Below are 26,752 nucleotides of genomic sequence, written 5' to 3'. Positions count from 1 at the left end.
CGCTTAAGGTTCATTAAAATGTAATTAATTAATGATTTGCTGCTGAATAGCTGCTGACTGCGGTTTTCTTTTCACTTGTCGGACAGCATGAGTCACAGTTGCCAAGCCGACAAGGAAACTATTTGCAGACTATGGCACCTATTGATGAGTGTTTCAATCTGCAGTCATTTGCATAGGAAAAATGCTGGTAGGGGTGTAGACCCTGTGCTCACGATGAATGTGAGCAACACCTACGATTCAAAGTGCCTCAGACTGTCATGATAGTAACCTCCTCATGATGAGTGCTTTGTTTTTGAGTATCTTTACATTTTAACTTGAAAGAACAGTGGTAAACTCCTGCATACAGAAAAGGTAGTTTTATTTCAATTCTTTTTCAAAAACCTAACAGTATGCATCCAGGAACTGAAAAAAAAATTTTTTTTTTTTTTTTAATGCATGGTGGTATGTGTGTGCATGTGTATATGTAGGTGCATGTGTTTCCTTTCGTGGAATCATCTTGTTAAGGAGATTTCCTTAACTTTTCTTAGCGGCTCTGGGGGACTTCCAACATCTCTTAAACCTCACGCTGAAGGTAAAATGACTAGCAGCATCCTTAGTGTTTGGAATTCCTGGCCCCTCGGGCCAGGAACATGGCCTGTATATTTAACTCTAAGGAATTCACATAAAATACTGACATGTTTTTATTGTGGATATAGGGCAACTATTGTGAACATATAAAATGCACTGCTTTTAAATATTTACAAGAAAAGGAAATACGGTTTAACCTTTTCTCTATTTGCCATCTCCATGCGTGTTTGTGTCTACCGAAGTTCTATGAAATTTACTTCTCGGCAACATTATGCTTTCGGTTAAAAACCAAAACCTAAACATATTGTTTATATAAGCAGATTCTCTGATTCCGTCCCTGTCCACCACATTTTAGAGACATGGAATCTGACAACTAGGAATTTAGTTTACACTGCATCTGGAAAGTAGTGCGCAGGCACTTTGTACCTTAAATCAGAAACAGGACAAATTCAATAGTTCTTTTAAAGGTGTCCACAAAAGACCACAAATGTGATCTTTAGTTCTAAGAAAACTGTTTTAGATGTTAAATGCAAAGAACTGAAACACAAAAAGTAGTGAGTGATACGAGGCTGTATCAAGTGTAAGAGCACAAGGAAATCTTGATTTCAGATTATGAATACTTCCGAAAAGAATAGTTTTGGATTAAGTAGCAGTGATTTACAATTTGCTAAGCCTGCTATGGGAGTGCTTAAAAAGGTGGTGCGGTTTCTATTTTTGCTCCCTATATTCTTATTGTCTGCTTTGACTTGTGTAATACATGAACAGAATAAGTGTTTCCTTGTGACACAATGACTGTTATTAGTTTCTGCACAAAGAAACTAAAGATTCCATATCATTTGGACATATTGAAAAAACGGTATATATATTAATCAAAATGCTTGCTATTTTATCAAATACTCTCAAAAACAAGCAGCATAAAATCTTATTTTTGTCTCTCCATATTAATATGATTTCACAGTACAGTTTTTAATTGATCATTATACCACATTTTCAAGTTAATGCTATTAAACTGTAACATTTAGAAATTATCCAAGAATTAAATGACCAGCTCATACTAGATTTTCCCCCAACACATTTATAAGAAATTTTTTTGTCTCTTCCCGCTTCTACTTGTTCCCATTCCTGATGTCACCCATATGCACGTAACACACTTCATGTCTCTTTTTAAACCACCATCATGGTGCTAGAGAACTCTGTAAGAACACTATACAACAGGGAGCAAATGGCTGTTCACACTGACTGAACATAGTAGAAGGTAACTACATACTCTTCACTGGTCCAGCCCCATCTAGATACCCTTGGCCAACTTCGTGTCTGTCTTTTTTATATCTCCTTATCCTAGGGCAGTGGTTCTTCAATGCATAAAAATTACCTGGAGACGCCTGTTAAAACTTTCTTGGGCCCTACTCCCGGAGAGTCTGATTCAGTAGATCCAGTAAGATTCTATTTACATTTCTGTCAAGCTTACAGGTGAGGCCAAAAATGCCAGCTTGAGGACCTGAGCCTAGGGGTAGAAAAGTTTCTCCCAACAGATCGCCAATGAGGAATTCAAGAAAACATAGGGGGCTGAGTCACTTGGTTCTCTTAGTGAGATAAAAGTGATTTTGCTACCACCTAGAAATTAACAGACAAGCAGTACTGTAAACATCATTTTAATTGCTTTTAAATCATTGTTAACTCTAAACAATTACGTACAGCAGAAAGGTTTGAATACCAGTCAACTTTGCTACTGAAAGCTGTGCAACTTAATTTGAAACAAGGATCTTTAATAAATGTCATAAAAATAAAGGTCATTGATGTGATTAAAAAAATGCATACATACATGGTTTAGATCATCCCTTTTACCTTCACCCTTTCTTCAATTTCAACCCATTTTTAGTGAAAATTTGCAATTAAAAAATTATAAAAATATAACACAAAAATACCATAATGACATCTACATTCAAGTTATATTAAAATGCCTTAATATATCATCATGTCACCTGATGCTTAGCCAAATTATTCCAAATAATGCCGTGAGAAAGGTTTAAGACTTCATCTAAATACAAGTCATATTAGGTAACCAAATATTCACTCAGTTCAATGTAAATGCATTTCATTTACTCAATTCTGTAAAGAGTAAGTAATAAAGACACATTATTAATTCAGCAGTTATCATGAGTCTTAGAAAATCATTTCTACCAACTATAAACCAACCTATGTCTACTGTACAAACTAAGACTTTTGTGTATGCTAGTTAAATGACCTAAATTTGGGGTGCCTGGGTGGCTCAGTGGTTGAGTGGCCGACTTTGGTTCAGGTCATGATCTCATGATTCACCAATTCAAGCCCCTCATCAGGTTATGTACGTACTGACATCTCAGAGCCTGGAGCCTGTTTCATATTCTGTATCTCCGTCTCTCTGACACTCCCCTGCTCATGCTCGCTCTCTCTCTCTCTCTCTCTCTGTCTCTCAAAAATAAATAAAAACATTAAAAAATTTGAAAAAAATAAATGACCTAAAATTAAGCCAGGATATATGGAAACTCTGTCACTTTCTCTCAGTTTTGCTGTGAACCTTAACCTGCTCTCACAAAGTAAAGCCTTAATTAAAAAATTAAGCCCAGATTATTAATAAATCAACACTTTACTACAGCAGATAAGTTTTAATTTTACATGATACTTGAGTATATGGCTAAAATGATAAAACTATCTTTCCCAACCATTGAAATTGAAAGATTATCTAACCTCTTCCTAACAGTGACATTTACATTACCACTTTGTGCTACTTTCCAACAGCCGTAGTTTCAGTGACCTATTCTCTGTGTGGCTTATGAAGTTGGAGGATCCATATCGGTACCATTTCCTTTATTATTAGAAAACAAAATTCCTTTTCTCATAAATAGGGTTGGATGATCAAATAAGGACCTCCTAAAGGATGGAATTCACACAATTAAGTAGAATTATTCTTAAATATATTGGATGACTTATTTCTAGATGGTCTAAAATCCCAACTGACCCAATATGTATGTCCTCCATACCAATTCTGGGAAGTGGATTCAACACATCCCTGCTACTTTATATTTTATTTACTCTTCCTGGGATTCTTTGGGACTTAAAAGAAATTTGAAGGAGGTATGGGAGGCAAAGAGTGAGGATGGTCAGAGAGAATAGAAATAAACTAAAATGGGCTTTGTCATCAAGTAAATTGTGGTTTTGTTTTATTTATCACAAAACTGGCCTAATTCTTTATTTTCTCCAAAAACAAACTAAAAAATATGCTTAATATCTTCAGAATAACAGTCTAAATTAAATTGTTTATGTGACAGTGAACAACACTGTGGAGGTAAAAGATAATAGTAGGTACAATTAAATACCCTTTTCAAATGCTTCAGTTAAGTGCAGTTTGATGGAAAATCTTCTAAGCTCCTCTCTCTAATCTACAGCATATGAAAGAGTTGTTAAATGTCAGTGACAGGTGTTAGGTTTATGGAATTGCAAATCTAATAAAAAATTTTTCAGTTGGGAATCTATAATTTTAAGGTTATAATTGTCTATAGATATATGGTCTCAGTGAATGAAAGGCTAATTATTTTTAGAAAAAAAAAGCCAGATAAAAATTAACAAACTAGTGAAAAGAAAAATAAGTAGGTAGGGGCGCCTGGGTGGCTCAGTTGGTTGAGTCTGGATTCTTGATTTCACCTCAGGTCATGATCTCACGGTTCGTGAGATCAAGCCCTGTGTCGGGCTCTGCCCTGGCCGCTCAGAGCCTGCTCGTGATTCTCTCTCTCCTCTCTGCCCCTCCCTGGCTTGCACACTCGCTTCCTCTCTCTCTCTCTCTGTCTCTCAAAATAAATAAACATTAAAAAAAAACCAAGTAGGTAACACTCTTTCCACTACAATGTCTCATAATGCTGAGATTAAAAAAATTATTTAAGAGTCTAATGAAATTATAAACTTCGTGTTTGAAAATATATATTACATCAAGATGCATAGTAGATATTTAAGAATCTCTCTACTATAAACATATATCATCAACTTGATTTATGCTGTTTTAGAAACTCATGACATTCACAATTCAAAGTATTCTTATTCTTGCTAAGGAAAGAGAATTAGGCAAAACGTGAGTTGTACGTTATCAGAAATTTGTATATAAAAAGGTGAATATACTATGCCTTGGTTATGGTAATGAGAACAACTACCAGTTTCGGACATTTACTATGGACTTGGCACAGTGATATCTTGTATCTTTTCAACAGCCCTGTGAAACGGATGTTCATTGTGCCGAGGAGAAAAGTGAAGCTTGGCAAATTTAGTACGTTATCCAAAGTGGAACAGATAGTAAATGGTGGAGTAAGAATTTTAACTCAGTGTATTCATTCAAAAGGCTGTGTTCTTCACCATTACGTTATACTGTCTAAAGTCCCAAGTGACCTAACATATATGTCACAGTGATTAAATACACAGATGACTATTAGGCATTGTTCAAAAACCATGATAGAGTCCTTAAAAAAATAAGACTGACGATATACCGTACTGGGTGCCAGCACTTTCTGGACTTCACTTTTGACCTATCAGGCTTAGTTAAATTTTCACAGCTGTTTAATTTAGTGATGATGGTCTACATTTAGTGGGAATACCATAAGGGTAATGTTAACTGTACTTGGAATTATTCCCCACCATACTACCTACGAGTTAGTACGTGATTATCATTTCCAGCTTCTGAAGGAAACAAACTTTAAAAGGAATATATCATCCTGCCCTCCTTCATTATAAGTACTATTTTTAAAACCATAAGTTATATGACTGATAGGAAGATTCTACTTCTGCCTTGAAGAAACAGATATTCTCCAGTTTCCAACTGCAACAAGCAATTCTAATTTAAAAGGTAAACACAGGATACTATGTTCAGAAATGGGCCTCCCTGAATTTGATTCTCTGATACATTCGACTATGTTGAGAGGTCACTTGTTTCTGGCTATTGTCATTTTGGCAGTGGGAGGAGTTGGGGGAGCATGGTCAGCAGAGTCAAAGAATGTGCAACTCGTCTTTCAAATGTGTGTTAAAGCAACACAGTTAAAGCTCATTTCCAAAAAAAAAGAGGAAAAGAAGGCAATCAAACTGAGAAATTGTCGATTGACTTAACCAGGCCTCTGTGACTCAAAGAAAGCCACCAGAGACAACTTCTTTCATTCCTACTCAGTATGCTAGAATCTGCTATGAAAGACTTAGGTTGCACATCACCTCCGGGGAATTGTAAGATCTTTAAAAAACTTTCCAGTTTTTGCAGAATTTACTTAATTTTTCTCCACTAAGTATTTAAGTGAAAACCATAAGCAAAAAGAACACATTTACAAGTTATTGTTCTGAAGGTCATAAACCACCTTTTATTACTTTTTAAACAGTGGTGTATTACATTGCGAAGTTCAAAGAATCAGGATTATACTAAAAGTCATATCAGGTCAAGATGACGGTAGGTTTCTTTCTAAATTACAAGTCCATATCTTATACCAACCTCTTGCCAGTCTCTATAATGTATTGTTTTATGTTACTGCCGTACAGTGATAGTTTTTGTAAACTAAGACCTACTTCACTTACTTTTAAAGACAAATGTTTGCTCAGTGTCTACAAATGTGTGCTAACTGTAGTCCTTCAGACATTCATTAGTGTTCAGGACTTGCACTTAAGGAGGACAATGGCATTGTAAACGAAAATGACCAGTAGCCAAAGGGAACATATAATTGTTTGTAATTAAACAAAAGTGTTGCTGAGTTAATCAAATTCACATCTTAATATACTTCAAAGCATTGCTGTCTTGTCAAAATGAAGACTTCAGTTTTCTGTCTCTTTGGAATTTTTTTTTAATTGGTAATGAAAACTAAGCAAATTATACCACTGAGATTTTTTTTTAACCCACTGAAGTACAATAAATAAGCCAAGTATGTTTTGATCAAAGTTTTCACAGGAATCTCCTCTTAACTTTTTCACCAGTTTCATAATTAACAGTTTGTACAGGCATTAGCCTATTTATAGCTTTTGCTCTGCAATGCCCTGTGCTCTTGATCTCATCTTTTTGAGTTACAACACAAACACTGAAACATTACGTCCTTCCCTTGGTAACTGAATCGTTCATTTGAAACACCCGGGACTGGAGAGAATTCTTTTGGGGGAAAGAGTTTTCACTGTCATTTTTATTTGAATTTTTCATTTGCTTAAAGGTGAGTCCAAATTAAACGAAAGAACTTGAGGTGTTGACTGTCTTACTAAAATAAAGGAACAGGCACGATTTCGGAGGCAAATCACATTTCTGGAACCTGTGGGACATTATCCAGTTTCAGTGGATTGCCTTCGTAGCTTTTCTAAACCTAAAGGACTTATCAGGTACGTCTCTTAAAAAAGAAAGGCGGGGTGGGGGGGGCGAGGGGAAGCACAGTGATAAGAAAATCTAAAGTTATGTCAAACAAATTACGTTTTGGTTATTAGTGGCTAGTTTGTAAATATCAAAGATCCACTTATTGTAGTGCTGGGAGCTGCATTTGCATGCTGATGAAATGCAAGTGGATGGCTGTGAACTGTAGGGTTATCTCTAGTGCAGCAGTGGGGAGCTCCAGCATCAGGCAGTTGAGCATCTGACCGACTCAAGAGTCCAAGCTGCAGACCTCTTCTATTCACTTTCTTTACAACAATTAAAATATGCAAAGTGATAATTTTCCTTAAGTAGCCTTAAATGTGCGATCTATTTAAATGTGAAGAAAATTGCCTGAAGCTTCTGGTGTGAGGGACAAAAAAGAATAAATTATGCAAATAGCAGAAAAGGACTCTACCACTTGAACGCCTAATTTTCCTGTAATAAGCATACTGTTTCATTTAATTTTTTGCCTCTTATTAAAAGTGACAGTTCTTTTGCACTGTCTGATGGTTATATCTGACACAAGCTAGGGAAATGACTGCTAGACTAAATGCTAAAGCATTTTGGTAGCTTTTTTAGATGATGGTTACATTCACAAAGTAATTATGCACTGAAGAGTAGAGAAATAAGGTTTAATTACACAGTAATCGCTTCTGATGGACACGGCAGAAGTGTGAACACCGCCAGACTGCAATCCATCAATGACAAACCCCTGGCCACTTTTAATTCCTCCTCATTTGCATCATAACCTCCGCACCAAGTTGCACAAATGCTGTTAAATGTTAATAGGAGCTGTCTCTCCACTCAAAATGAATGCTTAAGCTGTTTCATTTTTTTTCTCCTCCACCTCAGACCTTCAAAACCAGCTCCTCTCTGAGAGCAGGCATTAAGCACAGAGCATGGTGCGTGGTCACTGTTGTGCTAATTGGGAGCAACACTTAAAGTTTTATCTCTCAAGCGCTAATAATGCACACTGCTGACAAACCAGTGAATAAGTAATGTACTTGGAGGAGAGTGGGGGGTTGGGGGGGAGAAAGGCATGCCTAGAATGAAAAATGCAGTTGGGACCGTTGTTCAGTGACTAGCTATTTGATTAGGCCCTGTAGTCATATTTAATCCAGATCCTTAGGGAACATAGACAAAATTACATCTTCATCTCATCAAACATTCAGCCATATTTAAGCATTCAGCTGATCAAGCTTTTATTGTTTCTCTCGCAGCAACATGGAGACAATGTTGTCCTGCATTCTTCAGTTCCAGAAGCTGGCAGAAGAAAGGCCCTATGAGCGGTGAGCCCGCTCTTTAGCGCGCACTGGGGTGAGGGAATCCCAGTAGCAAGGGAATAAAATAATTCTAGTCACTGCGCACTAACATTTGAGTTGCTAAAACCTCCAGCCTTCCATTCTAATTGTACAGTCCTTAATACTCAATCTTATTTCTCCTATTAAAAAAAAAAATGTTCTTTGCTCTACCTTGTCTTTAAACTCAGTCCATTTCCTGGGACAGGTCTACATCATTAAACCGCAGATGGTTCTGTTTCTATTAAGCAGCAGGTATCATTCTTGTCCTGACAGGAGGAGGCTCCACCTGCTGCCGGCCCACCAATACTTCCAGCTGACTGCTTTGCAGAACAGCAAAGGTAATTTGTAAGCAGTGTGCTAAGTTTAACAGTAGTCTGCAAGAAGTGACAAAATAGCCATTTTCTGCATGAAGATTGAGAATTATCAACACCTTTCGGTGCATAATAGTTAAGCCTTTATCACTTGAGGAACTGCTGATAAGGTTAAGAACACTAGACAAACAGCTCATTAGTGGAAAGGTTTGCCTTTTACATTAAAGACTGCTGGGTACTGAAGTTCCTCTAGTGAGCAGTACATCCCTGGCATTTGAAAAGAATGAGCTGATCGGTGTACCTAAATGAATATGGAAAGGGAGACCTGGAATGTTCTAATGATATTAGTGAGGTTTTTCTCAAGCTTAGGGGATGATAAGCCTGTTAAGTGTGTTCAAAAGCTGTGTGATTTGGTAGGTAAGGCCCTAGATTAGAAGTCCTAAGACCTATACTCTGCTCGGTATCTTACCACTGACTAGCTGTGTGACCTTGGGTAAGTAATTTACATTTGATGAAACCGAGATTGTAGAATGACTGAAATATGGAATATCAGGATTCATTAGGCTGCATCAAAAAACACTCTGAATCAATTGCAACCCTCTCATGAGATATATTGGTAACAAACACAGGAGAGAAAAGATTATTTAGGACACGTTCATTTTATTCTGGTAGAGTGGATTAAGAATTATAAACTGGAATTTATTTCATTCATTTTTAGACTTCCTGTGTGACCAGAGGAATGTCACTGTTATTTCTATATCCTTGCTATGTACTTTTCATATAAGTGAAAAAACAGTAAATGGTAACTTCCTTGGGGGCTATTTATAACATTGCACCTATAGGTTGGGTATCTGAATAATCACATAAAGTAGGTAATATTAGCTTCATTTTTTTTTAAGTTTATCTATTTATTTTGAGAGAGACAGAGAGGGTGAGCAGGGGTGGGGCAGAGAGAGGGAGACTGAAAATCTCAAGCAGGCTCTGCACTGTCAGCACGGAACCCAACGTAGGGCTCGAACTCACAAACCATGAGATCATGACCTGAGACGAAAGCAAGAGTTGGACGTTTAACTGACTGAGCCTCCCAGGCGCCCCGATATTAGCCCTATTTTAAAGATGAAGAAACTAAAGTTCAAAGTTTAAGGAACTTGCACTAGGACTCATATGTGAAGCTCTACTGGGACTTGAACCCAACTCTGTGTGGTTTTAAAGTCTACATGTCTAAGCGTGTTTGGGGATTGAGTTCCATTTCTACAAAGCATGGCGATACAAACTGAGTCTGTGTCTATTCCATCTCTCTCTGGCTGCGAGGCTTTAGTCCTATTCATCAGTCTCTCTTTCTTTTGCCTACTTACCATGTTTATAAAATCCCATAAGGGAGAGCAAGGCTTAACTTCTATCACATTCGAAACTGCTCAGCCTAACAGACAACATCAGCCCAAAACTGAGGCGCTGTCCTTAAAGAGAAAAACAGCTTTCTACTTAATTTGTTGAGATTAAGCATAACATTCAAAATCTCTGTGCCTATCGGTGAAAATCTGGATATGTCCACAGACATGTTCTTGCCCCCTCTTGATGAAATATATTGTGAGCAACACTCCTTCAAACACATGTGTGCTCATACATCACCCCAAGTGCTCTTGTGCACAATTAAGCTAAAGCACGCTGGCCTGAGGCAAACACTGTTTTGGTACCCACAACCGTATCTTTAAAAAGATTCTTTGCTCCTTCAGGGGCAATCCTTTTCCTGTGAGGGAATAAAGCCGGTCAATATTTAGGGACAAAAGGGGGACCAAGAGCTTTCAGCACGGGCTCCGCATTGCTAGATGAAGGTGCGGAAGGAACAGGTGAAGTCAAGATTTAGCGAGGAGATTCCCAGAAAGCAGTGCTGAGGGAAGACAGTGTGCAAGTCTAAGAAGCAACTTTTAGGCAGGGAAAGATTCCCTTCACGTTGAAAGAAAAAGAAACGCATGCAATGTGTCTTCTTCTCTTGTGCTTCTTGTATTTCTTTCTTATATATTCGTCACCTACGTTTTGATGCAAGCATCCCAGCTAGCTTCTGTACGGGCCCACCTGAAGCACTCCTGAGAGATTTCATTCGAGCTACTCCAGCCTGTCCCGTGTGAATAAGCACAGGTCCCCCACTCAGCTGGTCTCTACTCCAAGGATCGCGTTTCAAAATCTGTCGACAGGAATCAAGGAATCAAGGTATTTTCTTTTTCCCTGAATCACTGGTCAGTTCTTCTCTACTCCAGTTCTTCTCTATTAAGTGAGGACTGTGCTACCAGCCTGTGGACTCACCATTTACAGATCTTTTTTTTTTTTTTCCACCGAGATTTTGCATGGTCATGTAATTGATGCAATTATAATTTCCCCTTTAAGGTCTGTCTCCACATCCACATTGTAAGCTCCTGTAAGCCAGTCTGTCTCGTATATCACCGTATTCCGAGTGCCCAGCACAGTACCTTGAGCCCTTCAGGACCCAAAACGCGTTAATAATCTTAGGTGGGCGAGAGAGGAGCAAAGAAATAATACTAATGGATCCCTTAGTAAAATCCAATAGTAAAAAGACTGAGAGAGGGAAAGCTACATGGAGATGTACTGGAAAGAGGAGCTCCAATGTTTTTAGGAAGAGATCAGTGATAGAGAAAACTCTGGCTGTGGGTGACTCAGATCAGGCCCCTTGTCTCTTAACCATAGAGAATACGACTCCGAATATGTGAATATTGAGGACTGAGTAGTTGGAAGACGTTAAAACTGGTTTCGACATTAAAAAACGTTAGGAAAGAAGATGAAAACTATAAAAATATATAAAACTTAAGTTGTTTCTTTTCTCTGTTCCATCTAAATGAGTAACCATTAATGCCTGAAAAGCAGCAACAAACCTGGTATCATGTCATTGTATGTTCGTTAATTTTGAAGTGCTCTTTTTTTGTATGCAAAACACAATTTGATATAGTCTGTTGCCCATGTTGCATAATTACCTAATCCTACCTAGGGGGAAAAGTAAAACTAGACAGAAAAACTAAAGAGGAAGTTAAGGATAAATCAGAATCCACGATTCCCAATTACAACTGAAAACTATTTGAATATAACTCAATATTATTTATTGATCTGTATACTATGGGGGCGATTTCTCAAACTACATACTATTTGGTAAAAGTCTGCCAGGAGTCAATCTGTAAGTCTGTGACAGTTCTGTTCTCTACCAGCATCACAAAGAAAGGGTCCAGGGTGCTTAGAGTTCCCTGAATGAAAGGCACTGTACAAGTAGAGAGTGGTGCATGTATTATTAACCTTCCTGCGCTTGTTTCCTCATCTGTAATATGGGGTTAATGACATTTCTGTACCTCACAAGAATGTTGTGCGAATTAATGTTTGTAAAGCCCTTTAAGATCCACGGATGAAAGATGCCATAAAAGTCCAAAGGTGGTAATATTATAGTTATTGAAACTGGAAACACCAATAATGCTGGGAACTGAATATATATTTGGTTGCAAGGCACCCCGTGTATTATGAATTCACAGGCACTTACAGAACCTCACCGTTTCAAAATTAATGTTTTTATACATATATATATATATATATGATAAATCCCGAAGAGATATTACATATATGTTATAAGCCAAATGAATGTAATTTGTTCATAAGTGGCAAAAACACAGTAACGGAGTCCACGTTTCTTCCCTGTCTCTTTATAGAAAGCACTGTAGTAGAATACGTTGGATCTGTACTTGAAATTATGTAATGTTAGAACAGTCTGTTTAGAAGGAGGCAGTAAATGGCATGTTACAAATGCTAACATGATTTAATGAAATCATCTGTACCTCTCAATACTGCTATATTTTTCTATACACTTTGAATCTACTTAGTTTATAAATAGAAAGCAAAAAACACATAATAGCAATCTTTTTGAAACTGAAAAAGACAAATTATCATTTGTCACCTGTTTGAACTAATTCTAATGTGGGCTTTAAGAATTTTTCTAAATGTTTAAAAAGGCATTTTAGGGGCGCCTGGGTGGCTCAGTCAGTTAGGCGTCTGACTTCGGCTCAGGTCATGATCTCGCGGTCCATGAGTTCGAGCCCCACATCGGGCTCTGTGCTGACAGCTGGGAGCCTGGAGCCTGCTACAGATTCTGTGTCTCCCTCTCTCTCTGACCCTCCCCTGTTCATGCTCTGTCTCTCTCTGTCTCAAAAATAAATAAACATTAAAAAAATTTTTTTAAAATAATAAAAAAATAAAAAGGCATTTTACTAAATCACTATAATACGAAAATGGAGGAGAAAGTAAGTTTTCCAATACGGCAGCGGCATTTTTAAAATATTCAAATATCTCATGAAATATATACATATATATATATATATATCCATTCACTCACTTAACACTTCACTCATTCTTAATAATTGTGTTTATTTTTGCCATACATAATATAATAATTCAAAAATACAAAGTGTAGAACACATGTGAGCGTGAATGTGAATATATGTTTACATGTAGAGAAAACAGTCTGGCAACACGACACCATCCCATTACCAAACTTCATAATAACTACCTCTAGGAAGTGGTTTGTCATTAGGGGAAGTGCAAAAGAACTTTCATGTTTTATTTTACACCATTCTATACTGATTGATTTTGTTACCAAAAGCATATATAACTTTTTAACTTTTAAAAGCCATATACACAGAATGAAAGACTGTTTGAAAGACTAAAAAACAAAAGTGAAGATTGATGAGATAAAACTAAAGAATTAAAGTTAGAATTTAAGTAACACACTAAATTTATTGTCAAACAGACTGAAAAAGAAGGACAAACAGTTTAAGGGAGGATTCATTACCCTTGATCATAATTTAGGAGAATTAACAAACACATCTGTTTTTGTTTTTTCAAGACACATCTTAAAGACTTTTTAAGATTTAATTAGAAGGAATGCAATTTTGTCTTTTAATCCATTGAAGCATGATTTTAAACTAAGTAGAAAAAAGGTTAACTTCAATGATAGTGGCAAGCAGTCAAGGAAAAACAACAGAGTTCACAATTAAGTCAAGGAGTCAAACAAACGTTATATTTAGAAAGTCAAGAGCTTTGTTTTGGCTGTTTTAGAGGTTTTCTCCAATTTATGGGAGGTTCAAGGTTACCTAGCTCAACATCCAGAGCTCAAAGTCATTGCAGAGTTTATTCAATATGAGAGTTCAAAGATTTAAATGTGTATTACAATAGAAAAATGTGAAACCTGGGACTGCTGACTTTATAAGTAAATTCTAGCAAACAGTCACATGGACCAGCATATCTCTAGACAGCTAAAAAGCAGAAAAAGCTATATTTAGAAATTTAAAATCAGGGAACAATAAAACATGTTTAAGGTCTTACCAAAAATTGTAAGTTCTTATACGCATATTTATAAATAAGACGCTTACCAGAAATTTGAATAACAGGTAAATAGAATTGAGAAATTATGTGACCTGAACTGCATTTCATCCGCTCTAATAACCATTATGTGATTTTGTGTTTTACCTCTACTCTTTACTTTTGGTTTCATCATATCATTTTTTTTTTTTTAACCTACAAACTCCTTGGTTAATATCTGGCAAGACTGTGGTGCTATAGAAATGCAAGAAGCCAGTGATATTTTATTTAACTTTTTTATTTTGATTAGTTACACAGATATATTGACCTCTTGGTTTACTTGGAATCGTCTAGGATTTCTTGTAGATAGGTAAATGACATTGTATGTCACTGTCATTACTGATTTCCAGCAGAATGTATTAGACTGTAATGAAGTGATCAGTTCCTGGCAGAGTGTTTAGTAAATGATAATGGCCAACAAACACTAATGAATTAATGAATTAAGTAGATATAATGCTTATAATGAAATTAATTCATTGGCTTACTTTTATGAAGCCTGTTGTAGAAAAATGTTAACTCCTCTGAGGTCTACAGGTTTCCATTCAAGTTACCTCCTTTTTCCTTTTTTTTTTTTCATTAACAAATTTAAGTTTTCTCATGTAGAGAAACTTTGTGATTAGTCCATCATTACTGAACTTCTCTCTCCAAGGACATGAAAAATACAGTAAATACCAAAGGACAGATCTTTTTCCTTATTTTTTTGCCCTTTTTTTTTCTTAAAGTTTATTTATTTATTTTGAGAAAGAAAGAGCGCAACAGGGGGAGGGCAGAAAGAGGGAGAGAGAGGGAGAATCCCTAGCAGGGATCTGTGGGTCAGTGTGCAGAGCCCGCTGCGGGGCTCCAACGATTGAGCTGAAGTCAAGAGTTGGGAGGCTTAACCGACTGAGTCACTCAGGCGCCCCTCATTTGTCCTTTTCTATCACCTTCACTAATTCCGCTTTCTCTGTCACTCCCTGGCCTGGTTATTCCTAAGGTTCTAGCCATAATTTTCTTTTCATTCTATACTTGCTTCGGGCTTCTATGATTTCCTTCAGACTCCTCAGATGATACATCCTATCTCAAATATTCAACTACATGAAATGTATCCTCAATCATGTTCATTTGTTTGTTCATTCGTTCATTCACTCTTTTATTCATTCACAAATTAGTTTTGACTCCAGATTTGCGCCCATTTTTTCTCAATAAAGCAGCCACGTAATGCTGCAATTCAAATCATGTCAGTTCCTGCTCAAAACCCTCATGATATTCCATTTCACTTAGAGTCTTTAACAGTAGTCTACAAGAACCTAAGTTATCCTTCTCCCTCTTAAATCCCTTATTTCATCTAATATTACTTCTCATTCATTCTGCTCAGCCACCTTGATGTACGAACACAATGTCCAGTCCTGCAAGAACATTTACCCTGCAGTCTCTTTGGGGAACGCTCATCCACATGGCTTAGTCTTTACCTTCTTTAAGCTTTGGCTTAAATGATACCTTCTCAGCATGACTTCACCTGTTCATTGCATTTAAAAATAAAATTCTTCAACTTAAGTACTTCCTATCCACTTCTGTGCTTTCCTTGTCTTCTTTGCACGAAACACCCTTTAACATAAAGACTGGCCAACAATGGCCTGTGGACCAAATCTAGTCTGCCACTTGTTTTTATAAGATTTTATTCCAACAGCCTAGCCCATTCTATTTTGTATTGTCTATGGTTTGTTTTGTGCTACGATGCTAGAGTTGAGAGTTTCCAACAAAGACCAGCTGGCTTACAAAGTTTAAATTATACACTACCTGCCTCTGTACAGAAAAAGTTTGCCAGCCTATGTTCTAATGTATCAAAGAGCAGGCAGGGACTTGTTTCTGTTTTGTTCACTGCCCCTACAACAGTGCTCAGCACACAGCAGGCACTAGAAAAACATTTGTAAATAAATAAACGAATCTCCTAATATGTGCCAAATACTGAGCAAAAGTTTTGCTTTTCATACACTGCCCATGCAATCCTACTACATTTTCCTGTTCAATTTGTTTCTCCCTAAGTAAAATAACACAAAGTCAAAAATAATGAAACCTAAATAGCATCGCCTCATTCCTTAAACCTCAAACATCCCTTTATTTTTTACTTTCAACCAATGACATTGCTCCATTTTTATTTGGACAAATAGAAGCAGTGAGAAAACAACCACAACACATTCCAACAACTATCTATGCCAACCTATTTGCATGTATCCCCATGTATTTGTATTCCTCCATGTTAAGTGGATGACTAGTCTCATATCCCTTAACAGTTAAATCTCCTTTTTTTCTATTCTCCTTCATAGCAAAACTCATCATAAAATTCTTTATACTTGCTGTTGCCACTTAATCACTTCTCATTCTTAACTCACTATAAGACTTTCATCCCCACCATGTCAATGAAGGCTCACTTATCCAAGTTGTCAACAATATGTATTTTGCCAAATCCAATGAATGATCAGTTATCAGTCTTCATGTTACTTGACCTCTAAGCATCTGGCAGAATTGACCATACCTTCCTTCCTAACATACTTTCTTCTCTATCTATCTAGGACACCACATTCTTCTGTTTTTCTTCCTATTTCATGACCTATTACTACTCAGTCTCTTTTACTGTTCCTTCCTTCCTGATCTCCAAATGTTCTGAGCCTCATCCCTGTCTCTCTCTCTCTCTCTCTCTTTTTTTTTCTAATTCCTTAGGCCTATCATCTATTTCTATAAAGTTTATTCTCATGCTTTTATCAATCTAGACTCTAGCAGAAAAACAGAAAATAGCACACTGTATGTGGGTAATGTGAGGAGAGTCTAATTAAGGAATTATTTATTTACAAGGTGCGAACACGGCATGGAATACGTAAGGGATAAGACAGTACCATGGAATAAAGAGCAGCAGAGCTCTGTTTTGCAATGGTGTACAGGACCAACTTTAACTGGCTTATGAGAAGAGACTCCTATTAAATTTTTGGCAGTTCGCAAGTCCGTTGTCAAATGCAGCCATTATTAAAAATTAAACTATATAAACTTACAATTAAATAAATATCAAAAGTAAAAGTCATAAATATTAAAATCCATAACTTCTCAATTATTTTACTACAATTTTCTATTATACATGTTTCTTCAGGTTTATGTGTATTATAACTGTATGACAGAAATAATATATAATACATTACTTCACATCTCTTCTCAACTTTACATTCAATGATACCATACTGGTAGCTTAAAATGGGCCATGGATAGGGAATTTATACCACAGAAATTAGCACAGACTTGACAAAGTGATGGAGAAAATGTTAATAATACAGATTATACTTAAAACTGTTTCATGTCTATAACCATTACATTAGAAATAATAATTTAAAAACTTGGTAATATATTCTTCCAGTAGTCAAAAACTATTAACTGATTTACTTAATAAGTCATTCACATCATTTACAAATTCCAAAATATGCTTTTTCGTTTCACTTTCATTGTAGGCATTAACATAAATGAAAATATCAACCAAAATTCATATTTGATCTGCACTTGCTTATCAATCATAAGAGTTTGGCAAAAATCAACAAAATTCTCTATGAAACTTAATCTCTGGAAACTTTGGCTACAAGAAATTTATTGTACTGCATATTTCATTGTTATTTGTAAATTGTGTTATACGTGTTCTTTATACTGGAAAAATTTGTAACACACTTCCACACTTATCTTTTCATCTATCTGTGTATACATATGGTTTTTAGAGACACGGCTGTTAAATATTTGCCAACATACAACTGTTCTGTAACCTTCCTGAGGCCTGAGGGAGCAAGGAGAATAAGCGTTGAGAGGAAACTCAAGAAGAAAGAACTATGTAGAGGGGGCTATCTAATAGGAGCTATGATTTTTGGTAGAGGGATGCAGAATGTCTTTAGTGAAGGGTTAGAAAGAAAAGAGAGATGAAAATAAATACTTTGACCTCATTCCACTTTCTCCTTCCATGTCTCACCAAGGTTCCTCATTTGGGCTGAACTCAAGTAGAAGCCAAAGGGCAAAAGAGCATTTGCCTGCTAGAGCACAGAATGCTATGGAAAATAGTAGAGTGGATGTGGAGGGGCAGATGGAAGTTATTCAGAACAGTCCACCCCTTCTTGCATCTCAACATAACATTGAGCTTAAACAGGTAGGAAAACTTGTGGCCCAGAGACAGCAGTTACATGTAGTGGGCTAGGTAATAGTCCCCAGAGACAGTAGGCCCTAATTCTTAGAAACTGTAAATGTTACCTTATTTAAAAAAAGAGTCTTTGCAGATTTGGTTAAGAATCTTATCCTAGATTATCTGGGTGGACCCCAAATGCCACCACAAATGTCCATATAAGAAAGAGGGGCAGAGGGAAAATTGAAACATTCATAGAGGAGAAAGCTATGTAAAGACAATAGCAGAGATTGGAGCGATGCAACCATAAGCCAAGGAAAGCTAGTAGTGACCAGGAGCTGGAAGAGGCAAGGAACAAAAAGATCCTATTCGAGAGCCTCTGAAGAAAATACAGACTTGCCACCACCTTGATTTTGGCCCAGTGTTATTCATTTTGGTCTTTTGGACTCCAGAACTGTGAACAAATAAATTTCTGTTGTTTGCCAACAACACCCAGTTTGTACTAATTTGTTATAGCAGTCACAGGAAACTAATACAACACACAAAGTCCCATCAGATACCATATTATCAACTGAAGCATATCAGTTTGGTCATACTCCCACCTGATATCTATATTAGCCATCGTGAGTGTTATTCATATAAAGTAGTAAGGGGTCTGGGATAGTCACATAAAATAGTTGCTACATTCTTGCTTTTGTAGATACATCTGAGACTTAGGTTGGAACATGTCATAAGGAACTTTTAATGAGATCACAGGTGTGAGTTGAGGAAAAGGTTGCAAAGCAATTCAAGTCAGTACAATAGGAATCTGAGCCACTCTGCTTCTGCAGTTTATCTCTTCTAGACTTCCATGGTATTATTTATGTCATGTCCATTTTATAATAGAATTGTTCTGTGTACTTTCAATTCTATGGTTCCATGAATTAGATAACACCAATTAAAGATGGGCAATTGGGTACCATAGTACTTTGATACCTATGGCAAGGTGTTCAGTTTCTACCAGGTCCAAGAGCAAGTGAATGATTGCTAATCTCTTCAGATATTAGTTTGTTAGCAGAAGAGGGCATGTCCTTACTCAAAAATTCTATTGTCTACACTGTTTCTGCTACTAGAAATTGCCAGAGGGTCCATATTAAAGGTAAATGAGCTTATTACTCAGTCCACGTAGTTTAGCCTCCTGGGGCACAGAACAAAGTAAAGAATGGAGTGATGTGTCAGTCAGCCACAGATACTTCTTTTATTTGTTTGTTTGTTTATTTATTTATTTTGAGAAAGAGAGAGAGACAGAGATAGAGAAGGAGCGGGGAAGGGGCAGAGAGAGAGGGGGACAGAGGATCCAAAGCAGGCTATGTGCTGATGGCAGAGAGCCCGATGTGGCATTTGAACTCATGAACTGCAAGATCATGACCTGAAGCAAAGTCTGACACTTAAGCAACTGAGCCACCCAGGTGCCCCTACCACAGACACTTCTAATGCCATTAGGTTTGTTAGGTCATAATGCCAAGGTGTAAAGTTTTTCTTGCTATGAGGCCCATTCAAATCTTAAAACTTAAAGGTTGCCCACTAAATACATGACAGTAGCATGCCTAAATGTTTCCTCCAAAAATCCAACTGGGTTCCTTTCATTGTGACAGTGCAGCAAATCAGCTCCATTTTAAATTGGATCTTCTGACATGTCCCAGACCCCTGGACTTCTAGCAACCTCACTAAAGTGATAGTGTTTTCATGAGATCTATCTCCAACTCTGGTATACATGTTGCTTACTTTTTTTTTTTCCTTTTCTACTTCTTCTTCCCCCCCGCCCCCCAGAGAATGTAGGCAGTGATCACATGTCACTTACACTTAAGGTGTCTTCTTCTCACTTAACAAGTCTAATGATTATACTATTTTGTGAAATATCAAATTAGTCAAGTTCTCTCTTGACTATATTTTGACAGAGATGAGCAGGCATAGGTTAGGCCAAGAGAGTAAGGGTATATTGATATCCCTGCCTTGTGAAAGAAACTGCTTCTGTTTCTGTTTACTAATAAAGGAAAGGGGAAAATTCATTCATTAAGTCACAGGTGTCAGGGGCTATACTGATTTCCTCCAGTGAAGATACGACATTGGGAACATCAGATCTGATTGGCATCATCACTTAATTAAGTTTCTGGTAATTTATTCTCATTCTCCAAGACCTATCTGACTTTCACATCAGCCCCCAAGCAAGTGAGAAAAATGAGGATATTATAGGATTCACCATCTATGTAATTGTTCAAGTATTTGGGGTGGCACATCCCCTTTTTGATGAAGTATTGCTTTTGGTTTATCTTGGCAAAGGAAGACACAGTTCCAGGGGCTTCAACTTTGCCCTTATTCTGCAGTAGAACTCACTTCATATCAGGAAATTCTATCATAACGTCTTCCTATTTTTACTATGCATTTTTGGCCTGTAGGAAAAAAAAAAAAAGTGGATCTGAAGTCCCTCTGGATACTTTCTGAAATGGACTTGGACCATCTGATAACAGAGAATTTATTATCAGATCTTCATAAATCCCAACCCTGGCCAGTGGACCTCAGTGGTATTTCAGGACTCCAGGCATTAGAATTATTGAGAAGAGATATTTAATAACCCCTAAAGTCTATCTCCCCCTTCTCCAGTGCAGTGGTTCTCAAAGTATGGTACCTAAACCAGCAGCATCAAAATCACTTGGGAGCTTATTAGAAATATAAATTCTGGTGTCTCTACCCCAAACTTACTAAATCAGTAGGACCTAGAAATCTATGTTTTAAAAGCCCTCCAAGTGATTCTGATGCATGCTTACGTTTAAGAACCACTGCTTCAGGAACAATCAATTAAATAGCTGCAAGTACCTCCGAAACAGATGTGGAGGAAGAGTCATGATATATATCTGTGACCTTATTGCCAGGTCATTCCTTGAAAGGTCTGACTACCTTCTCAAATAAAGGCCTCTAAGTCTGTAAAGTAGCTTAAGTCTAGAGACAAGGTAAAAAGAAGTAAGTCCCCATTATTGTAATTCAGGTTAATTTTATGTCCACTAGGCCTAGGATTTTTCTCCCTAGATATACCAAGTAGCTCCTCAGTTAGATGCCCTTTTGTTTCTAAAAACTTTATGATCAATTAGCTGCTGCCAAAGATCCCTGAAAGTCAAATCAGAATGTTTTCTGATTATTACTCCATTCTGATTATTACTCCAGCTATGTGGCTTATTATGGTAATTTTATCCACTTTGTCTATAATAAATAAGCACTCCTACTTGGCCTCGAATTCTCTGGCTTCCTATTAGTCCCATTGTCATCATAAAATGCAATTCCATCATTCCATGCCCTACTATAAATGCTGGCATAGAGAGAACAGCCACCAATGAGCATTGCTTCAGTTTTCAAGGATACTGGTATGTCTCCTTAACAATGGATTCCTTAAGGTCTTGATAAAGGGCATGTTCTCAGGGCCCTCTTGGGTAATTCAAATAAAGACTGGCTGATCTGGTTACACATAATAAACCCATTCTAGTATTCTCATTTTCCCAAGACTTGATTCCTTCCCCTATATTGTGTCTGAGAAGTTATGTTATTCAACCTATTCAATGTCAGCCACAATTGATTGAGCCCTGGATTCAAACAGACAACCAAACAGACCTAGGTGCTCAAGACAACACATTAAATCCCAAATCCTGAGGAATAAATTCTTGTCAACCTAATCCAGCCTTATATTTTTTCTTCCTTGATCTAACACCTATATAATTCACTCCCATATATATTCTCTAGACTCCTGCCAATAGAAATCAATGATATTCTTTAAGTCTTTCATTGTTAGGATATTTCTCCCTCAAAGACCCAGTCTTGTACTTCTCTTTCTGGCTACATTAGAGTCTAATGTTCATTATCAATCTGGAGGCTTTTGAGAGAGCTGGAGGTTGATCCTAGGAAGAATAGGCTTCAGATGGCGAAACTACTACCCTAGAGTCAGTAACTAAAAGGCTGGTTCCCTCAAATACTGGGGGAGAGGTTGCCTCTGCTAGAAAGGCATACAGGAATTCAAAGTTCTCAGCTCTGTTTTTTGTCTGCCCAAATGTCCCAATTCCAGCATATGAGATCCTTCTTCTTCCCACCAGTTCCTTTACCTCAATATAAAAGACTTGATGGGTTTAATTGGTGGTCAAATCTTCAACTGTTATATTCGAGGCATGGACTTGATCCCCAGCTATATTTTATCAGCTTCAGGAGATGAAGGGCTCCTTCAAGCTGCTAGAGACTTGATTTTTCTGTACATGATCACAGCTGGATATTCAATTTCTCCTTTTCCTTTCATATACTCCCTTACGACTATCAAAAGAAGGCAGTTGATGTCACCATCTTTATAATTACCATTATTGCCATAGTGATAACTGCCAAAACCACCTCACTGCACAACACTTTTCCCACTTTACTGGTGTTAATTTAAACAATCATAATGCCACTGCGTGCCACGGATTAACCATGCCCCATTCCCCACCCTAAACCCCCACCAAGACGGTTATCAATGCACTACTCAAACATGTGAAATATAATCCCAGAATTCCATTTGAGAGTCATTTCCTGGGGCCACTTCCAGTAACAATTACTATATTAGTCTTAATAGACCATAGGGAAGGAGCCTGGGGAATACTGTATTATTTTGTGTCCCAGCAGGAAACAGATGTCGTACTAAAATTAGGATAATCAGAGGAGGATTTGATAAACGGTGTTTCATAAAGGGGTGAGCAGGGTGTGAGGAAACCATAAAGTATAATGAAATACGCTATGGTAAGTAACAGCAGGTGGTCTGTTACCACTCCTAGGACTAAAAGGGTAAGGACAGCGGGGACAGCCTAGAAGCAAGAGAGAGAAAGCTGGGTAAAGAGGGACACTTGACAAGAACTATGGCATTTGGTTGAGGGCGTCAGACAGCCCATTTTAATATCTTAGAGAAGGAGCCAGGGTAGCAAATGAAACTTCAACTTCTCCCTCTTTCCTCTCCATTGCAAAGGCTTCCCATTGGAAGAAACTAATCAAAAGCCAGAGGTCAAGAGAATCCATTGTCACCTCCTGTGACTAAATCAAGGGGAACTGGACAAGAAACAGAAGGTATCCACCACAATATCGATTATTTCCAACTCAGTATCTCCAGCCCTAATCTCTCTAATAAGGGCCAGACTTTTATACCCAGCTGTCTGCTCAAGATATTCTCTTGAATACCAAATACCTCAAATTAACATATTCAGAATGGAAGTCACTGTTTTGCCCTCCTACGCTTACCTATACCTCACCCGCTCCTGTCTGCCCCATCTTAATGAATGTCACATTTTCCCATTACTCAATTCTAAAATCTAAAAATCATTTTTTTATTTCTTTCCTCACATCCATCATAAAATCTTCAGTCTAAAATATATCCCAAATCAGAATACTTTCTGTTACCACAACCACGACAATTCTATTCCAAATAATGATTATCATTCACCTAGACTACTGCAGTAACCTCTCAACTTGACTCCACAGTTCTGTTCTTGCCCTCCTATACTCTATTATCCAAATAGGAATCAGAATGATCTTCTGAAAATGTAAATCACACCGTTATTACTATCTTGCTAAAAAGTATGTCATTAATAGTAAAAATCTAAACTCCTTATCATGGCTGAATATCCTGTATCAGCTAACTCCTATATACCTCTCTACATTCATTTCCAACCACTGGCCTTCTTATTGTTCTTAGAAAATACTAACTTTATCACCATTTTAGGGTCTTTGTATTTACTGTTCTTATTTCTTAGAATGTTTAACCTCCAGATCTTCAACTGATTCTCTTGTATCATTTAATTTTATGACCTTATGTCATCATGTCATCTCATATTATATCCTCAGAGGGTCTTCTCTAACTATCCAATCTTACATAGTACACACCTCTAACCTTCTCTATCCACTTATTTTGGTTTCTTTTTTTTCCCACTATCTGTTCCTTATTGTTTCATTTGTTCTCGATCTCCCTCACTAGAATATTAAGTTCTGTAAGTGTAAGTAATGTGTGTATCTTGTTCATTTTCTATCTTCAGTGCCTAGAACAGTGTCCAGTACATAACAGTTACTCAATAAATAGAGTCAAGCACATAATAATACTATTGGGTTTAAAAAGTCCAATCTCCTAAGATAAGCACTTACTGTAAAGTTAAGGAAAGGACCAAGATAAGCCTGGGGAGCTTACTGGTAAGAAGCCCCAGGGTCCAGGCCCTAACAGTCCATTACCTTATATCTGATTTTATTTACTGTGGAATATTTATTGGGTCTTTCTGTGTGTTCTGAATACACAAATGAATAAATAAATGCATGCATAAATGGAGTGTCTGTTTAGCATGTTCACATAACTATTCTAAAACACTGTTACTCCACATATCCACTTATAAATTCATCACCTCCCTTCCATCTGAAAGCACGCTACTTTCCCCTCTCTGTATTTCTTATCTTGGTAATGATATAACAGCCGACTCAGTCATTAAGGCTAGAAATTTTGTAAACCTTTAAATTCTACTCAGTTAAGTCACTAACATGGCTCAAACCTATTTTTTCCTTTTCATTTTCTGTAATAATTCCCTGGGTCATGACCTCTTATATGTATGGTTTGTTAATTAACATTCACTAATCTTATCTATTGATTTTTTTAACTCATCATAAAAAGTACTGTTGCAGTTTTTTTCTAAAGCCTGGGTTAGACAACTCTGTGTGTCCAACGTAATCATCCAGATCTTTACTACTTGCATCCTCATGTCTTAATCTACCACGCACTTCCTTATTTCCACTGGTCTATACTTCCACCATCTTGGAGTTCTCTATTTTCCTTCTTTCCAACTTAATTCTTCATTCATTCTTCAAAGACAAACTCAAGTACTATTTCCTTTATAAAGCACTCTTTAATTGCCCTAGTCGGGCTTAATTGCTCTTCCTCTTTCATTTCAATGCACATTGATTATGCCTCTTTCTTCCTTGAATTATAGTTATCACTATGTCTATCTCGGTTGCAATCTTGAAATTATCTTGAAAGCCACGACTATGTCTTATTTACTCCTTAATTTTCCCAGATTCTTAGGATAACGTAAAGCCAATGTGTATACTAGGAATGAAATATGCATTTCTTTAAGTGGAATTATAAATTGGCATTTTTGCTTCATGCTATTGAGGAGGATTTTTACTGACAAATTCAGAGTATTTTTGCAACTTTTCCAGTGACTTCCAAGATGAAACAATGATTTCAAGCATCCAAAGTAGCTTCTTACTTTTTAAAATACTTTCAAAACTACACATTAAAGGTCTACAATAGCCTCTTCAATCGCATTGCCACTGATCTCAATTTTTCAAAATTACTAGACTTTTTCTAGCTTTATTGAGATACAATTGATGCATAACATTGTGCAAGTTTAAGATGTACCATATGTTGCTTTGATACATTTATATATTGTGAAATGATTACCACGGTACGGTTAATACTCCCATCACCTCACACAATTACCATTTCTTCCTCTTTGTCTTCTTCCTCTTCTTCCTCCTCCTCTTCCTCTTTCCTTCTTCTTCTTCTTCTTCTTCTTCTTCTTCTTCTTCTTCTTCTTCTTCCCCTTCTCCTCTTCCTTCTTCTTCTTCAGTGAAAACATTTAAGATTCTTAGCAACTTTCAAGTATACAATACTATATTGTTAACTATAATCACTCACTATTCTGTCCATTAGTTCCCCAGAACTTATTCATTTTATAATTTGAAGTTTGTGCCTTTTGACCAACATTTCCCCATTTTCCCCACCCCCAAACCCCTAGCAACCACCATTCCACTCTCTGTTTCTATGAGTTTGGCTTTGTTAACGTTCCACATATAAATGATATCATACAGTATTTGTCTGTCTCTGTTTGACTAATTTCACTTAACATAATGCCCTCAAAGTCCATCCATGTTGTCATAAAAGACAGGATTTTCTTCTTTCTTATGGCTGAATAATAGTCCATCATCAGAGTTATTAGACTGATTCTCTGATTCTTCATGGTGACGGAGACTGGCTCTAATGCATAGGCATATAGCCATGCCAGTTTCATGCAAATTGTCAGAAATGGTAATGATCAAACCCTAAATAATTAAGGATAATTTATGGTACATCACCTCTCTCACAGTTGAGAATATTAATAAGTTATAGTTTTTCTCAAAAACAAACAAAAATGTATGAACTGGCTTCAAAATATTAAATATTAATACAAGCAAGGAATGTATAGTTTATGTGAGTTTTATAGATATTTTGAAGTGATAGACAATTTAAGAGACTCATTTGCCAGTCTAATTTAACAGTCAGAACTTAGGGTTCCTTAAGGAACAACTGCCAAATGAAAAAATAACTCTCTATTAACAATGAAGCATTGCTATTTATAGGACAATTTGTGCCTGTGTACCTGCATATACAGTGTTAAACCATTCAGTGTAAATTGATAAGAGTCTCAATATGGTATCTTTGGCTATATTCATCCTAAAGTGCTAACACAGACTTCTAGGTTTCCTTGATCCATAACAAAGGTTGCTGAACAAGGGTCTTAGATGCCTCCCCTTTGAGTTTTTAAATGTACCATATTGGAGAAGTCAAGTCTGGATCACAGGTGACCTTACTATATAATTCTAT

General features: G+C 36.9%; 1 long non-coding RNA gene across 2 annotated transcripts in view; it reads right to left on the bottom strand.

Moving 5' to 3' along the window:
- LOC122240939 overlaps positions 1–26,752 on the bottom strand; it is a 42,673-nt gene that overhangs the window by 1,322 nt on the left and 14,599 nt on the right. Inside the window, exon 3 of one of the 2 annotated variants that reach the window (XR_006220747.1) lies at positions 25,699–25,733. The exons of the other annotated variant lie outside the window; for it this stretch is intronic. This is a non-coding gene — a long non-coding RNA (uncharacterized LOC122240939). Of the gene's footprint in view, positions 1–25,698; positions 25,734–26,752 lie in introns of those variants that run through there. 2 annotated transcript variants of the gene reach the window in all.

The sequence above is a fragment of the Panthera tigris genome, chromosome C1 (genome assembly GCF_018350195.1).
Source record: "Panthera tigris isolate Pti1 chromosome C1, P.tigris_Pti1_mat1.1, whole genome shotgun sequence".
Taxonomy (NCBI): domain Eukaryota; kingdom Metazoa; phylum Chordata; class Mammalia; order Carnivora; family Felidae; genus Panthera; species Panthera tigris.
This window is presented reverse-complemented; position numbering and strand designations above follow the sequence as displayed.